The following is a 16505-nucleotide window of genomic DNA, read 5'->3' on the forward strand; positions in this document are numbered from 1 at the left end:
TCTGAATATATTTGTTATTCAAATTTCATATCTTTTGTAATAACTTTGTTTTCTCGCGTATAAACCAATTAAAATCAAAATATTCTCAAAGTTATAAATGTATAAAGAAACATAATCCATCTAAGTTTCCCTGATATCTGTTGAAATTGTAAACAGATTGTCTCCAAGACGTTTAACAAAGTAAATACTGTCTTTTCCCTCTATACTCAATTTATATTAATTAAATACGAACATCATCGCTTAAAATTTATTAAAAAACGCTGACATGATGTTAATGGTTTCTTTTACTAATGATAAAGTTAAAAAAACTTAATTAAAACGATAGCAAATTATTAAATCAATCTTATCTTTCTTAATATTATATTATTTAGGCAAAACTTTGTTTTCCATATGTAACACTTATAAGATTTTATGCTTAAGCGGACATTATGACCGATGTGGTTTTATTAACGGTAACCTATAAGTATATGTGTTTGCGTGTGCGTTTGTATATTCCTGCGTATGACATCGTAGCTTTCAAATGATTCGAACAATTTTGATTCGATTTTTTAATTAAGTTCTTCACTAATGCAATTATGAACGTAAACGTGAATTTTTTTTGTATTGTATTGTGTTTCTCAATACATCAAGTGGTTATATGTCATTAGTGATAACCCACCAAATAAGCATATATCCGTTTAAAATTTATGTTAGTTGCAATAGATATTGACTATTTTAAGCTCCCTGTTGAGAGTACACTCTATTTATTATTTTGTAGAATCCCTGACAGTGAATAGTGGTGCGTTTGCTAGAAGTGATTAATTTATTGTTTGCAGAGGCTTCATTAATCGATTACAAGTAGTAATTTATCACAGAATGAACAGAAGTGAAAACACAAATTTATATTATGTTTTTTTCTCAAGTAATTAAAAAAAAGCTCATAATTTACATATACTCTTACGGAGTTAGTTATTCGACTAAAACATATATGAAGTTTTTATTCATAAATTTTTTCATAGTCCCTGTCTGGGAGTTACAGTTCTGATAAATCTTTTGGGACAATTGCTTCATTTCCATAGCGTAGTTTTTTTACGAACACAAACAGATTTACTACAAAATGAATACGAAACACAAAAATTTTCCTTACTTCAGACATTTCGTTACGAATCGTAGCTGGATCCGAAGACTGGGGACTCTGGGTTTCCGCTGTTAGTAAGAGGCATAACTGGAGGGACAACTAGGCCTTTAATTATATCCAACGACTTTGGATTATAATTTCAAGGCTTTGTTCCATTACCGGCTTTCAAATTAATCTATTCACTGTCGTGTTTATAAAAGTGCATTTATAAACGTCAGAGGCTAATTTCTCATCAGTTCCCCACCAACCAGAGGGAGAAAAATCGCGCTTGCTTTTTGTGACGGAGACACAGTTTTGAGTATGTATAGTTTCCTAAGGGTATGTATATAAATATATCCGTAATGTGATTTCCTTACAATGGTAGTAAAAGAAAAGTAGTAAAAAGTATAATATCTATATAGTCTAACAATAATTGACAAAGTGCAGCTCAAACTAAGATTTACACCTAAAATATACTACTATATGTGCTGTTTATGAAATCACTCTGATACGTGTTTTCTTGTTTCTGTAATAGATTTTTGTCATTTTAGACATTTCGTGAAATTTATAATTATAGGTAAAAGCCATTAGAGTCGAGGGGGTAAAAAATTGCTATGGTGTTATCTGACAAAAGATTCAGTATCGACAAAAGTTATTTATAATGTAACGTTAGACGGTGATGCTTCAAAATGTTTGTCAAGAGAATTTTAATAATAATTTTTTATTACTTTAATTTGTGATTTACAAAATTAATGGTCATGGCACTCATCTAAACAGAAATTCCTTTTATTAAGACACCATGGACCCCAATGTTATATGTTACAACACCTTATGAGTTATGTATATATTAACTTACTTATACATATATTAGGTATTACATTATTCATAAATAAAATTATTCCGTCTCTTATGCTAAAATGCTAAATAGGTGAAGTTGAGAATAATCATCAAGAATATTAAGTATATGTTCTGTGACTATATGAACGTGAGCGCGAACAAACTGAAAAGATTTTATCTCATACATAACTGTTTCAAATTTTCTCAACTCCTTTTGTAAATTTAGTAACGAGTAAGTCTTTTCAGTCCTAGAACATCGTATCACAATACACCATATTCTAATAAAGGCTATGAACACGGTGTAAAGATTACTTTGTTGCTTTGTATCAAATATTTGTATTATGTGAAAAAGGATGAAATGTAATGAAAGACATTAAATCAATACTTTTATCTTATTAAAAAAAATCTCTTAGATCTTTACTTGTGTTGTATAGAAATCGTTTGTATGGGTTCACAGATAAGCTTCGTAAGAGGAGAGTTTTGTTGAAGATATATTATGTTCAGGTCGCTTTTACAGTGGATTTTAAATTTCAAAGAAAATGCAGAAAAAGATTTAGTTTTAAAATTTGGTTCTTTGTTATTTTCATTACGTACATGTAAATAACTAAATAAGTCATACCGCCATAGATTTAACTACAATTTAATTTGATCAAACCTCACAAAGAGATTAATATTAACATAAACAACCAAGGGCTATTAAGCATACATTTTTAAGTTTCTGTATAAACAGTATCCCTTTAAAAAGGTGAATGGGTTATCAAACATAGGATCTGGTGTGCCTGAAAATCCTGATTAAATTTTACAATAATTATCTGACAGGTATTGTTCGTAACCTATCTTTTTATTTTTACTAGTTGTATTTCTTATTTGTTAAACTATAAATACAAATGTAATATTATAGTACTATATTATATAGTAGAATTGGGACTTTTGTGACTGTTCATATAGACTTCTTTTGATTTTAAAATTAAAGTCTGTTTTTGATAGCCACCAATTGCCATAGCTAAAAACGGTAAGAATTATATATGGTAAATGAAGCAACGTTAAGCCTGTGCCTTAAATGATAAAGAGCAAATGAACCGTAATTTTAAAAAGCCGGGAAAATTGTTTCTGTTTTCCCAATGGGATTATTGAGAATTTAGTTGTATTTTATATCTATGAGTTTTTATTAATTCTGAATATAATATGCAAACCTGTAACATGTTTAGTAAATATATTTCTATCAGGCACGCTTGATTTGAGAAATAAAATTTGACGACGAAAATGTGATAGATTTCAGAGACTTTGTTAATAAAACCTCTGGGTTTAGGAAGCTTAGAATACGTGGAATAGGGGTAGTCACTCGTAGGATTTCATGTTTGAGTCCTGGATATTCTCGATCACAGTTGTATTAAGGGTTTCACCTTTCTTATTTCTTTTTTCAAAATTTAATCTCATGCTTGATAAAGTGATCTAAACATTTTAACATAAAAACTTCATTTATCAAGAAACCCTCAAGTTATTGTTTTTAATCGCATAAATTAATCTTTATAATAATTTAAGGTATTTGCGAATATGCAGTAAAAAGATGGAATGATTTTAATTAAGGTACTTTACACTTACAGCCTGACTGATGTAAAATTATTACCTTTATTTACAAAACCTTTGAAGTTCATAGTTGATAGTAACTCTACTATTGAAATAACTGAAATATTTTTTTAGTATCGTTTCAGAACTTGTTACTCGTGCTCTGCAACGTTTATCTTTGTTTTGTTTGGTCGTTTTGGAAAGTAATTATATATTCTGTTTTTTTTTTTTTTGGGATTTTTACTTTTTTATTTTATTTTTCTGTTTTTCTTATTTTTTATTTAACTAACACTAACTAAAACAAATTCTTATGTAGAAAACCTACATATTTCAACCATCTCAAACATTTCATAATCACGCTAGTATTTACTTTTTAAATATTAACGTTTTCTCTTATATAATGCTTTTCTATTATTTTTCTATAAAGATTGCTAGTCCTTAAGTTTATTTTATTTACTAGCTTTTCTTATATCAATAAAACACAGAGAACAGAGAAACGTACTTTAACTTTGTTACCGCTTTAGCGCTTCTGTAAGCTACAATCAAGTTTTACTGCCTTTCTTACGGATTATAGTTTTCATTTCGCATTTTATTTTAATCTTTTTGGTTTATTAGTACAAATTTTATTAAGAATATTTTTATAAAATATATTTATACAAATGTCTTTTAAATGAAACTAGTATTATTCGGATATACTACGCGGATTTTTATTATTTAAAAAACTACATTATCCCCACGTTTCCGTTACTTTGCAGCAACCGTGATCAAGGGCAGACGAGGTGACACTTCGGGATTATGTAGTTTTTAAATAATAAAATCCGCGTAGTATATCCGAATAATACTAGTTTCATTTAAATGAATAGAAGTCGCGAAAATCTTAGATCTCATTATACAAATGTCTTTTTGATAATACTGTTAACTGTTATTTAAGCTTCTGGGCAGTAACTGATTTTTGTAGGTGTACTGATCACTAAAAGATACACGAACATTAAAATTGCTACACAAGTTCTAATGTAAAGGTCTAAAAATAGGTGAAAGGGAATTTATTTATTTTTTAAACCATGTACTTCAGTAAAATTTTATATAATTATGTTCAGACATTGAACGATTAAAGTGACTATTATTATTTTTTTTTAATAAATAAGAAAATACAATATCTGTGATAATTGAAAACAAATAAAAAAAAATTAAAAACGAGTTAGTTATGAAATTTAAAGATATTTTACATTTAAAGCAGGAAATAATTAGATACATCTCAAATAAAATTGTAAGAATATTGTTACAGGAAATAATATATATTGCTAATGGCATTAGAATTTTTTAACAATATCATAAGAATAATTATAGTCGTCTCAAGCTTTTTAATTTAGATTCAGAAAAATGTATACATAGATATTTGGTAAAACAACATGTAATTTTTTTTAACTATATTGTTCTGTTAATCTCTTGAAAATTTAATATGCAGGGAATATGTACAATTACAATGTAATGAATATGTACAATTACAATACAATGTACAATAAAATAAAGTGTATAATAAAAGCAGATATAGTAACCAACCGGCAGCGACGTCTACAGTCTGTGTAGGTGACTTCCTAGACTGTAAAAGTTTTATGCCTTAAGCTCGTGTTAACTACACTGAATCTTAGAATAAATTATAGCTTCAGTTTTATTCTGAAATCAAAGCTACATTGTCATAAAGATTTATAATAAACCGTTCAGTAGTTTTTGTGTGAAAAAACAATATATCCATATATACGTATATTCATACATCCTTAAATACATACAAGACTACATTCATAAATAAGTAAATCCTCAGATATTTTCGCATTTAAAATATGAGTGAACTCAAGAAGTTTTAATAGTATTTTTATGGAAACTAAATTATATAGTCTTTGTTTTACTCTCATTTCAATCGTAGTAAGTCAACGTTGAGAAGAAAAATGATTGCAAAGTAACGTCTATGTAATGTGATGAAGACAAGAAGTATCTTTTAAAGTTTTCACTCGGCAAAAGAGACTTAGTGCAGTTTGAAAATAGATTTTACTTATTGCAAGAAGTTATTACTTTAACGTTAGTTTTTTTTAGTTAGTTTTTTATTAGTTAGTTTTACGGGAGAAACCAGTTTATCAGTTTGAAAGAACCAACAACATTCTCATTAAAATGTAAATACATATCATTTCGACCAATTAAATCATATTCATTAAAAAAAAATACAATATTTTAACAATGTACATAAAACTAATAAAAATGAAAAGCCCAAAAAAAAAAATATTTTAAAAAATGTAGGTCTTTATTTTTTGAGCCAAATGTTCCTGAGCAACGCTGCGTATGTCACAATATCAGATAAACATTTTACTATCAAGAGTTACATTACGTTACGTTAAACGCAACGTTGGTATTGTCAAAAAAAAATATATTGTTTATTATGTCAGTTTGGATTTTTATATTAATGTTATGATCCATCTACAGTAATAAATCACAAATATACCTTATTGCTTCATTCTAGTCTTAATTATGTACTTATTTACATGTTGTAAAATTCTAAACTATGAATATCATAAACAATAACTTTTTATATTATGAGTGTTCAAAGATTTATCTTATTTAAAGACCAAAAAAAATGTTTTGTTTTCCTTTATGAACTAATAATAATTTTAATCCAAGCATATAATCCATGAAAATATTTATAATGTCTTATTACATTGTGTTCTTAGACACGATAATAGTTTTTGACGTGCGAAGGAGACAACAATAGGATCCCTTGACGCCACTTTTCTGTTAGACACTCGTAAAATGGATTAATATTTATATTTTAAAGGGCAATAGCTTATTTTTTGAATATTAAAACTAACAAAATTTCTTCATGAATTAAGTAATAAAAGTTGATTTCATTTAAAAAGAACTGATTTTCTGATATACTACCCAATGTGAGACCCAAGCATAATGAGATCTAAGACTTTCGCGAGTTTTATTCATTTAAATGAAACTAATATTATTCGGATATACTACGCGTGCTTTATTTTTGTAAAAAACTACATACGTTTCGGATACTTTTCAGCAACCGTGATCACGGGCAGACAAGATATGTGCACACAGTTTTTTACAAAAATAAAATACGCGTAGTATATCCGAATAATATTAGTTTCATTTAAGTGAAACCCAAGCGTTAGTTATACTAAAGGGCACTGTTTTCTGTCCATAAGAGTATGCTATCAGAGAGAAAAAATGTTTGCGTAAAAATGTCTAACAATTGGTTCATCATGCTATCATGCTCATTATCCTTTTAATTATTTGTCATTCCAACAATTACAGGACTAGCCAAATCTAAAGTATTTTCTCGAATGCATAAGCCGTAAGCCAATCAATCTTCACTATAGCTAAAACTTTCTTTAATTCTGTTAATACCATCTCGTGAGAAAGCAGTTTAATTTTAATATTACCAGCATCTGATCATAACCACTCTTAATTAATTTAGTTCTAACTCGCCAGTTGTAATAAATAATAATATCAATATCTCCAAAAGGTTTTTTCAAAAGCGGTTTCGAATGTTTGTATACTTATAAACAGTCGTGTTTTGTTATCACAACTATATTCTATAGCAGTTAAAACATCCTAAGGAGTTCTATGGCCTAAAATAATAACTAGACAACGTCATCGTTGATGTTGCACAAAGTTTCAATTCGTGGATAAGACATTATTGTAAAGCTCTTGCCGGTTAACCCGTTTATACTGCGTACTTATATTTATTGGAGTTTGTATTGTATTATCTTGGCTCGTTATTTTGACTTTGTTAGAATCCTAATTATTTTTCTTTAAACTTGTAAATTTCACATTTTCCATTTTGAGACAGTTATTGTATTTAATTTTAGACCTTTCATATTTGTCTATAATGATTTCTGGTCCAGTACTCATAACAGTGATTATTTTGTTGTTGTTGAACATCACAGATTCATCACAATTCGTTTTTTATCTTTGTCAAATCAGTAGAGGCTCACTCAATCCAAATTCCCGAGTTCTAAAAGAAGATACGACAGGGATTAATAAATACGCAGTCTTTTATTTAACGAAATATAAAGCCACAATTATACACTTTCCACGCAGCCTTACTTTATCGGTATTTGTTGCACTTCCAAATTTGCCAGGCCTTTCTTATAGATTCAACCGGAGTTTTGTATTGAACTTGAAATTTCCTTTCTACGCTAGTGACTTGAAAAGCCGTGTATCACCAAGGATTTTAGAAAGGCCTTCTAATAATTCAGCAATTTCGATATTAATTACGTATAAATTCCAGTTGTACAAATTCTCTTGAGGATCGTCCTTAAGCTTGACAGGATGCTGGATCTATTCCACTTCTGAGGGCGACTCTTCGCTCCAGATCTCTTAATCAACGATCCAGATATCTTAATCAACATTACTAGATGTATATAGGATGCCTAATCTAAACACAACCTGTCCCTAAAATGATTTGTGTTATATATTGGAGCGACTGCGAACAAACATGATCATGGTCATGAGGTTGGGGATTAAGGTAACTTTGCAGTAAACGAAACGACATGTCTATAATACGTAAACTCTTTGAAAAAAGTATTTCCTTTAGTTTGAAAAAAATAAAGATAAGAGTAAAGATTATAAAACGTTGATCTTGTACTCAGGTATTCAATGATTTGGTTCACAAAAACTTAATTTCTTAACTGAAAAACAAAAACTATTTATAATATTTTTTTAATGTACATTAAAACAACATGTTAATACATTTTTTACAAAGAACCTTAGACTAAGGTTACTTTTTCATGGTTCTATATACATATAATATAAACCTTTAAATTTTTTAACAAGAATAAGAAGAAAAATTAAACATTGAAACTGCCAAACAATATCCGATTTATGTTTATAAAACTAAGTTTTAAACCTCAAATACATTGTGATACATACTGTTAACTCTAAAAATATCAATATTATCTATGGATGTTACATAAAACTTTAGTTTTGCTTTCTGCAATCCTTTCTGTTTGTCTTTCCCAATACTCTTTATAAAGATAAAAATTCATTATGAAATTGAATATATTTTTCCTAAATTATTTCCTCCTAGCGGAGCTCTATAACTATAAAAAATATCAGAAAGATTATTTTCCTTTTACTCATAGTACGAAGTAGTCGATGCTATTTTCCCATTTTGTTAAAAGTATAGTGGGTATAAAGCCCTTATGATTAGCAGTAAACTAGATTGCTGCGCTTGTAAATTGTAGTATAAAAAAAGATACTCTAAAAATAGAGTAGCGAATAGTCAATTATAACAATTAATAGTACCTTATTGAGTTTAAAATTCTATGTTATTTTAATGACCCTTAGTGTTGGTAACGTAAGATAATGGTGTGCTATACCGCTCACGATAATATACAACTCAGAAATATTGTTGATATAGATTTATCAATAAATAATTTTTTTAATAATCTTTTGCTAACTAACTGAAGTAATATTTCAGAGATATAAATAAACGTATGTTTCGTAAACATTTTTCATGTAAGTCACGTATCATCCGTAAAGTTAGGGCCGATTGCTTTATTAAATGATAAGAAACGAAGTTATCTCTGTGATGTATTTGTGGATTATTGAGTCTATGAAGAGATTTGATTTATATATATACTTTAATAGTATTACGGAACCCTTTATGAGTATTACTTTCTTCGAAGCAAATAATTATTTGATAGGCAGTGCGTCATATTATTAGAAACTATGAGAAAAAAATTTACTCATACATAAACATGATATTCATTTAAAAAATATTTCCCTTGTAAAACAGCATGCCAGATTTTAATTGTATTATAGGATAATTCAGTTATCGACAGCTTACTATGTCATGTACAGTCATCAATGCTCAACTTCAGTCATTAATTATATATTTACTCTATGATTTTTAAATTGTCATCTTAAATGAGTTTTTTTTTTTTAGTTTTTAAAGTATCAAGCTATTAGACATTAAATACTTTTAATGGAAAATAAAGAATTCTTTTTTTAATATTACGTAATTAATATGATAACTCATGATTCTAAAATCACAGAAAAGGAACCTTTTCAAAATCTCTATTTGAAAACACACCAACTATCCTCATTCAATCTTATAAATAAGTAACAAAATAATTTTCATGTAAATGAAACTAATAAATTTTCGGATATACAACGCGGATTTTATTATTTTAAAACTACATAATCCCGACGTTTCGGTTACTTTTCAGGAACCGTGATCACGGGCAGACGAGATGTGCATGGCTGTCAGTCGGTCCTTGTTATTTATCATTATTCATTTAAATGAATAAAACTCGCGAAAGTCTTAGATCTCATTATAATTTTCATGTGTCGCAGGTAATACGAATAAATTAAAATTTAACACAGAGTATGAAAATCGAGGGTAGTAGTTGGAACACAAAATTCAAATACTTATGGTAGTAAAACTGAATATTTAAAACACAAACAACTTCTTTCTTCGGTTAGATCTAAGACATTAGACATATCGTAATATAATTTTGAACTGTAATAGATATTTTTATGAAACTAGGAAAAAGTTTTTTTAATACACCGGAAAGAGAGCAGATACAACCTTAAATATTTTAATAAAATCTAATTAACTAAATTAAAACACCTTATACTTCTGTTAAGTAATTAAATTTTAAATTGTTAGGTTTTAATCGGAAAAGTCTTTTTTATTAAACATTATTTAGTCTTTATTAATTATGGTCACAACAGTACTTTAATTTCAAATTCCTTTCATTTTAATATCATTACTTCTTTCTTATTATTTCTTTCAATAGCAAGATGAATGGATCGGTCAATATTTTTTTGTTATAATATCTTTGGTGGTGTATCAAGCTACTAAAGAGTTTACTTCCGATTTAGGTGAATAAATAATTCGTCTATGTACCATTACCGTCTCTATGATAAATATATACATCAATCTTGTATGATTTCCTATTTACTTTGGGTTGTTACAATATAGTAGACATTTTTCCTTTTATTGAGCTCGTCGGAAATACAAAGGCATATATCGTAAACAACATGTAAATGTCAACATTTCCTTTATTCCGAACTGAGAAAATGTTACCAGGTTAAACTAGTGTTTTTGAGATTACTCTTCTTAAACATACAAAAGAACTATTGAAACATATGATTCAAATCAATAAAATACCTATCTGAGATACGTAAGTCACAGGTTTGAGACCAATATATTCTTATCAAAGTTTTTCTACAAGAATTTTTATTTATTGATACGTTTACATTACTCGCTAAGTTGACAAACCTTATTAAGGTTATAAGTTAGGAACAATAAACGATTGAGAATAGTAGAATGATTTTGTATTTTAAAACTATTATGTACTGGTATTATATATTAAAATAATTACAGCTTAAAACTGATGTTTCTTTTAGAATTCTCATAATTGTGTTAAACTCAAAGTGTTTTTAATACAGACATAATTACAGATTAGTGAGTGTTATTATTAAAGCTTTTAGTGAAATACTGAAATGAAAAGCAAGCAACAATAAAAGCTCTTAAATCTTCCTTTGACTGCAGACTCACAATTTCTTCACGAGCGCAATTTCTCGTTTGTTGTTTGAAAGTCCATAAATCCGCTGTTAACCTAAATTCTACTTTTATATGAACAAATAATGTTTTTAATAAATGATTATAATAAGAAAATTTATTTCAATATTACAAGTAGAAATAAAACATAATATTGGAATAGTAATAGAAAATTTATAGCCTTTAAGACAAAGTTCTGAAATACGAATTTATATATAATTTTAATAATCTCGCATCAAATAAAGCTTTATTAATTTTAGTCTTTGAACTTGAGAGAAGGCTAATTATGGATTTTGAATCGTTTTGAATAGGTGTAACGTATTAATTCACAAATTCTTGGAAATATTTATTTATTATTTATTAATTATTTAATATGTAAGAATATTTTTATTCATTTGACTAACTTGTATTGAATTCTTTAATGAGATCAATATATAGAATAAAAATAATAATAGATTGATGAAGATGTGAAAGTAACTTTCTCATTTATTTAAACAACTAACTTGAAAACTTCCCTTAAGAGTTTAAAATACAATCGAACCAGTCTTTGTTTGTTATCAGTTTATCAGCAAGTTAACTTCATCAATACTGTGATTGTTATTTTAAAATTTTAATTTAGTTTTAACTATTCTAATTTACAATATATTATTTCAATCAAAATATCTAACATTTTTGTCTATAAAGAACAAATTATAATATTTTATTTTAATGAAAATCCCATTCAGTTATTCGAAATTGTTTTCTAATTTTTTATTACTACTGAAGCAATGAACATTTCACGAGATTATTTTTTTGTATATATGTAAAACAATAAATGCTCTTTAGCAGTCAATCATAAAACAATTAATTTAACAACTTGATGTTAGCACAATGTTATGTCATATATTTTGGGGTACTGTAAACAAAATACATGGTATAAAAAGAATTGAAAACTATCGTAGTCATTACATTGAAACAAATCCATTCCACGTTACATCATTGTCCACAAATATTATTTAAGTATGTTTTAATATGGTTAAAGTATAAATATTACTTATATTTGTGTTTTATTTTTTCGAGGCAATAAGATGAGTTAAACAGTTTCTGAGATAGTGTTTAACATTAGATACAAAATATAAACACTCTATGATTATTAAACAACACAAAATGAGATTTAAAGTAAAATTATCATTAATATTTAAATTTTATTTTATTAACATTTTGCTGAAAGATATTTTCGTATGTGTTCAGTAATTGAGATTGATTCTAATTAATTATTTCGTGAGAACAAATTTTGTTTATAAATTTGTAAGTATTCAGAGTATACGCGTAATTAATTACAATAATTCGCGTTTTGCTTTACAAAATATTCTGAGAAAAAATATCACAATCGATTAGTATTCTCAAGGGTATCATCAGCTGTAATCTGTTCATTATTGAACATAGTTTCTCCTATAGAATGGTACTTAGTTCGATATTTAGGTCATCACCATCTCACCAAGCAAACAGTGCTGAAGTCCTTTTCATAGAACCCAAAAGTAAATTATTTTTGCATATATACAATTATAGTTTGTAAGTGTTTGTTTTCCAGTTAGAACAGGTAACATAGGCTGGCTCGACAGGGGAAGTACCACCTTCGCACTTCAAATTTGTTCAGTAACGACATTTCAGTTTTTTGATATTTTAATTTAGCCACCAAAGCCTCATGAGACCCAAAGTGGTCCACTTGCCAATACTTCTCTCTCAACAGATTTTTCTACTAACCAGCTGGTTACAATATAAGAGGTTGCAAAGCCTCGGTAATTGATTTAGTTCATTATTCAATCTTATTATCAGTTCATTATTCAATCTTATTATCAGTCTGGTTTTTTTAGTAGCCGGAATTGGGGAGTACAACAGTGGTCGACTTGGAGAGCATATATGATTCCTTACATACTCGTACCTTTATTAATATTGTCTACTTTTTGTTATTATTATCATATTTTTTTTCTGGTTAATGGCTAACCACAATCCTTAAGCTATACCTGTCGCAGTAGTTGGGGAAAAGGCATTATTTATAACTTTAACTCCTGCTTTATCAAAGAAAAAAAGAACCCCTAAAAATATATAAATCACAAAATTCTAACAAATACAAAAGTCGAAATTTGAATAGCATTTGAATTTGAAATTCCTAACCAAACTCCAGATTATTTGAGATCAAAGACGACAGAACGCAATTATCATATGTAAAGATCCAATATTGTAAATGTGAAAGTTTGTTGATGCATTAATAAGTGTAAATAGATTGGATACCTTCAATTTTTTTTCTGATCACTGGACTTCTTATATAAGTTGATTAAATGGTTACCATCTTAATATCATTTTTGATTTTTACAAATTTAGTTACTATTTACCTCAGCAATTTATAAAATGGACGCTTAAAAAGCGCCTACCAAAAATAGATATCAAAATAAACATTAGTTCCATCCATCCATGTTTCACGTTAAAAGTATTATTTTTTTCATTTAAAATAACTGTTTGCTATATTTAAAAATACGATGAATAATCCATTTCGTTATGGAACTCTATACATTGTACGATATTATTTTACAAGATATTATATTCAAATAATGTACAACATCTCATAACATTTCTATTTCAGGAAAATTGTTAACATAACGTTACCACAAGTAAATGCCCGTAGAGTGGTAATAAATATGCATTCGGAAGCATGCCGGTTGGCGAATATAGTAGGGTATGAAATATGTATGAAAACAAGTTACAATCTATCTAGAGTGTGATAAACCATTGTATTGTTTAAAAAGAAACTTTTATTTATCTACATTAAAAGTATAGTGTCGCATACTTGCCGTTATTGTGCGAGTAAAATACAGATGTGATAATTTATTTAGCAGGTCTACAAAATACATTTGGAAGGTGCATCCTCGTCACTTACCAACATTGTATTTGATTGATTGTTTAATATCATGTTCATTATTAAAGCAATCATTCCCATAAGTTAGTAAGCTAATAGAACTGAATGTTTTTTATAGATTTGAAAGAAGAATTCAAATAGAAGGCATTTATTGAAATATTCTTCAATACAGGTATTATTATTTGAATCTACAACCCCCGGAATGTCACGTTTCATTTGCTCTGTATCGGTTTCCTAACGCTTTGAATGTTGGCAGCTGGTCATGGATTATTTCAACTGTATACTAATAAATGTTGGATCAGTATCGTTAACCTTATGTCATTTGTATTGTTATGATGAACCGTATTAACTCAAAACTTATTTATTGCTTATCCCTTTTGGAAGCAGTAATAAACTTGATAACACAGTAAATGTGCTGAGTCAATGGGAGGCTGAGAACTATCGTATATTAATCAAACTTTTCCTACTAAGCTAACAATAGAAACCCAGTGTTTATAAGAGTAGATTCATCCATTACATTACCAATAAATAATTGAAATTACTATTTCTTCAATAATTTTTTTTGAACAGAAGTTATTTTAATCTATAATATTAATTTGATATAATTTTTTGGCCTTTAACTTTATTCATATATTTGGCTCATTCAAAATATTAATCTTGATTATTATTTGTTTTACAAAAGAAACAAAAAAGCCGGTTACATTATCAAATCAATAAAAAAAAACTATTTTACAAATTCAATCATGTTTTTCTAGAAAGACTTAGTTATTCAATACAACAGTTTACAAACTAAAGTCGTTAAAGTAAGCTCAAACGAAACGGAATAGATTACACCAATTAGTCAATAATTATTCAAATCAAAGGGCAAAGTTTTAAGACCAATTCGATAGCAATTAAAGATTTGTCAACAGTGAAATATTTCTAAGGCTTAATGAAATAATTTTTGCCATTTCCTAAAATGATATAAGATTTATCAATCTCAGTATGTCAAGTAAATGAAGTAAAACTTATAAATTGGATTATAATAACTATGAAAATCTTAAAGACAGAAAAAGTATTTATTTTATCGGCTAGGTTACTGTCTTTTATAGCTCAACATTCCTTGACTGTCTTTAATTTTAAAAAACATAGTCATTATACATAGTCCGTGGGATCCCTATAATACTGGTGAAAAGATAAACATCTATATTAAAATGATTATAAAATCTCTGTAAAGGTCTTCAGTATTTTATTTCTTTATGTCTTTGCTTTTACACGATCTTTCTATATATCTGACAGTTTAAAATTATTTTTATTGCTATCATGACATCAAAATTAAATCATTTGACGTTTGTCAAAAGGTTCTGATTTTTTTTTTGCCTTTTGCATAGGAAGAACAATGAAGAAATTATATTATTTCATAATTAATGATAACTAAAAAGTAAGTATGTAAATATTCCCTTTATTTTCAAACTATTCCATCATCTTCCTATTACTACTGTCTGATTGATCAAAGTGCTTCAAATATACCATCTTTTCTGTTAAATTTTGTCTGATAGTTAAGTTTTATTTCTTACATAAAGTGAAGCAATCTACACAATCAAGTACGTCCTAACGATAACGGGTTCTTAGTCCCCAGCGATTAATACGCATCGTGAGTAACACAGCTATATATGTATGTATTTATAACAAAAATTTAATGAGAAACAATAATTTTGATGTGCACTTTGTAATACGGTGATAGACTGTACACTCTTTAATTACTTTTATAATTCAAATACAAATACAAGTATTCTTTTGAAATATTTACAACTACGGATAAACTTATTTCGGAACATCAAAACTTTTCTCTGCCACTACGGGCACTGAACCCGAACTGCAGTTCATAATTCCACCCTTGTAGTTTCGGGATAAGAGTCGGTATCGGGATAGGCATCTGGATCGGAATTGGGACCAGGAACGGGATTGGAATAAAAGTTAACAGATTAACACTACGGCCACTGAACCTGAACTGCACTTCATGGTTTCACACGAGTATTATCGGGATAGGGGTGGGTATCAGGTTCGGGATCGGACTCGAGATTATGATCGGTATGAAATATTTTATAAGCTAACTATTTGAATTATGGGTAGGTATTACGATACAAATATGTGGTGCGCAATTAAAACGACTTAATTTTAGAATCGGGATTCGGGATAAGGATAAAAGAGAGTCAGACAGACGGAGTAACTTTCGCATTTATAATATTAGTAAGGTTTAGACTGGAAGATATTGGTTAATTTAATAGTAAGAAGCTATGTATATATCAACCTTAATGTATATATCGGAGCGAATACCCTTTATTTACGTAAATAATACTAAAGGATGGCTAAAATTGTCAGGTGCACCGGTGCAGTCACAACATTGAGTTTCGGTAGCTGTAAACAGAAGCGAGGGTACAGATTAAAAAAATTCGCGCTCGACCCGTCGCAACGATCGTCCTCTCCTAAATAAAGGATTCGTCAAACCGTCTAGGGGATTACCCTTAAAAGCTCGACAAACTGACGATAATCAAGAA

Source organism: Danaus plexippus, chromosome 26 (genome assembly GCF_018135715.1).
Source record: "Danaus plexippus chromosome 26, MEX_DaPlex, whole genome shotgun sequence".
Lineage (NCBI taxonomy): Eukaryota > Metazoa > Arthropoda > Insecta > Lepidoptera > Nymphalidae > Danaus > Danaus plexippus.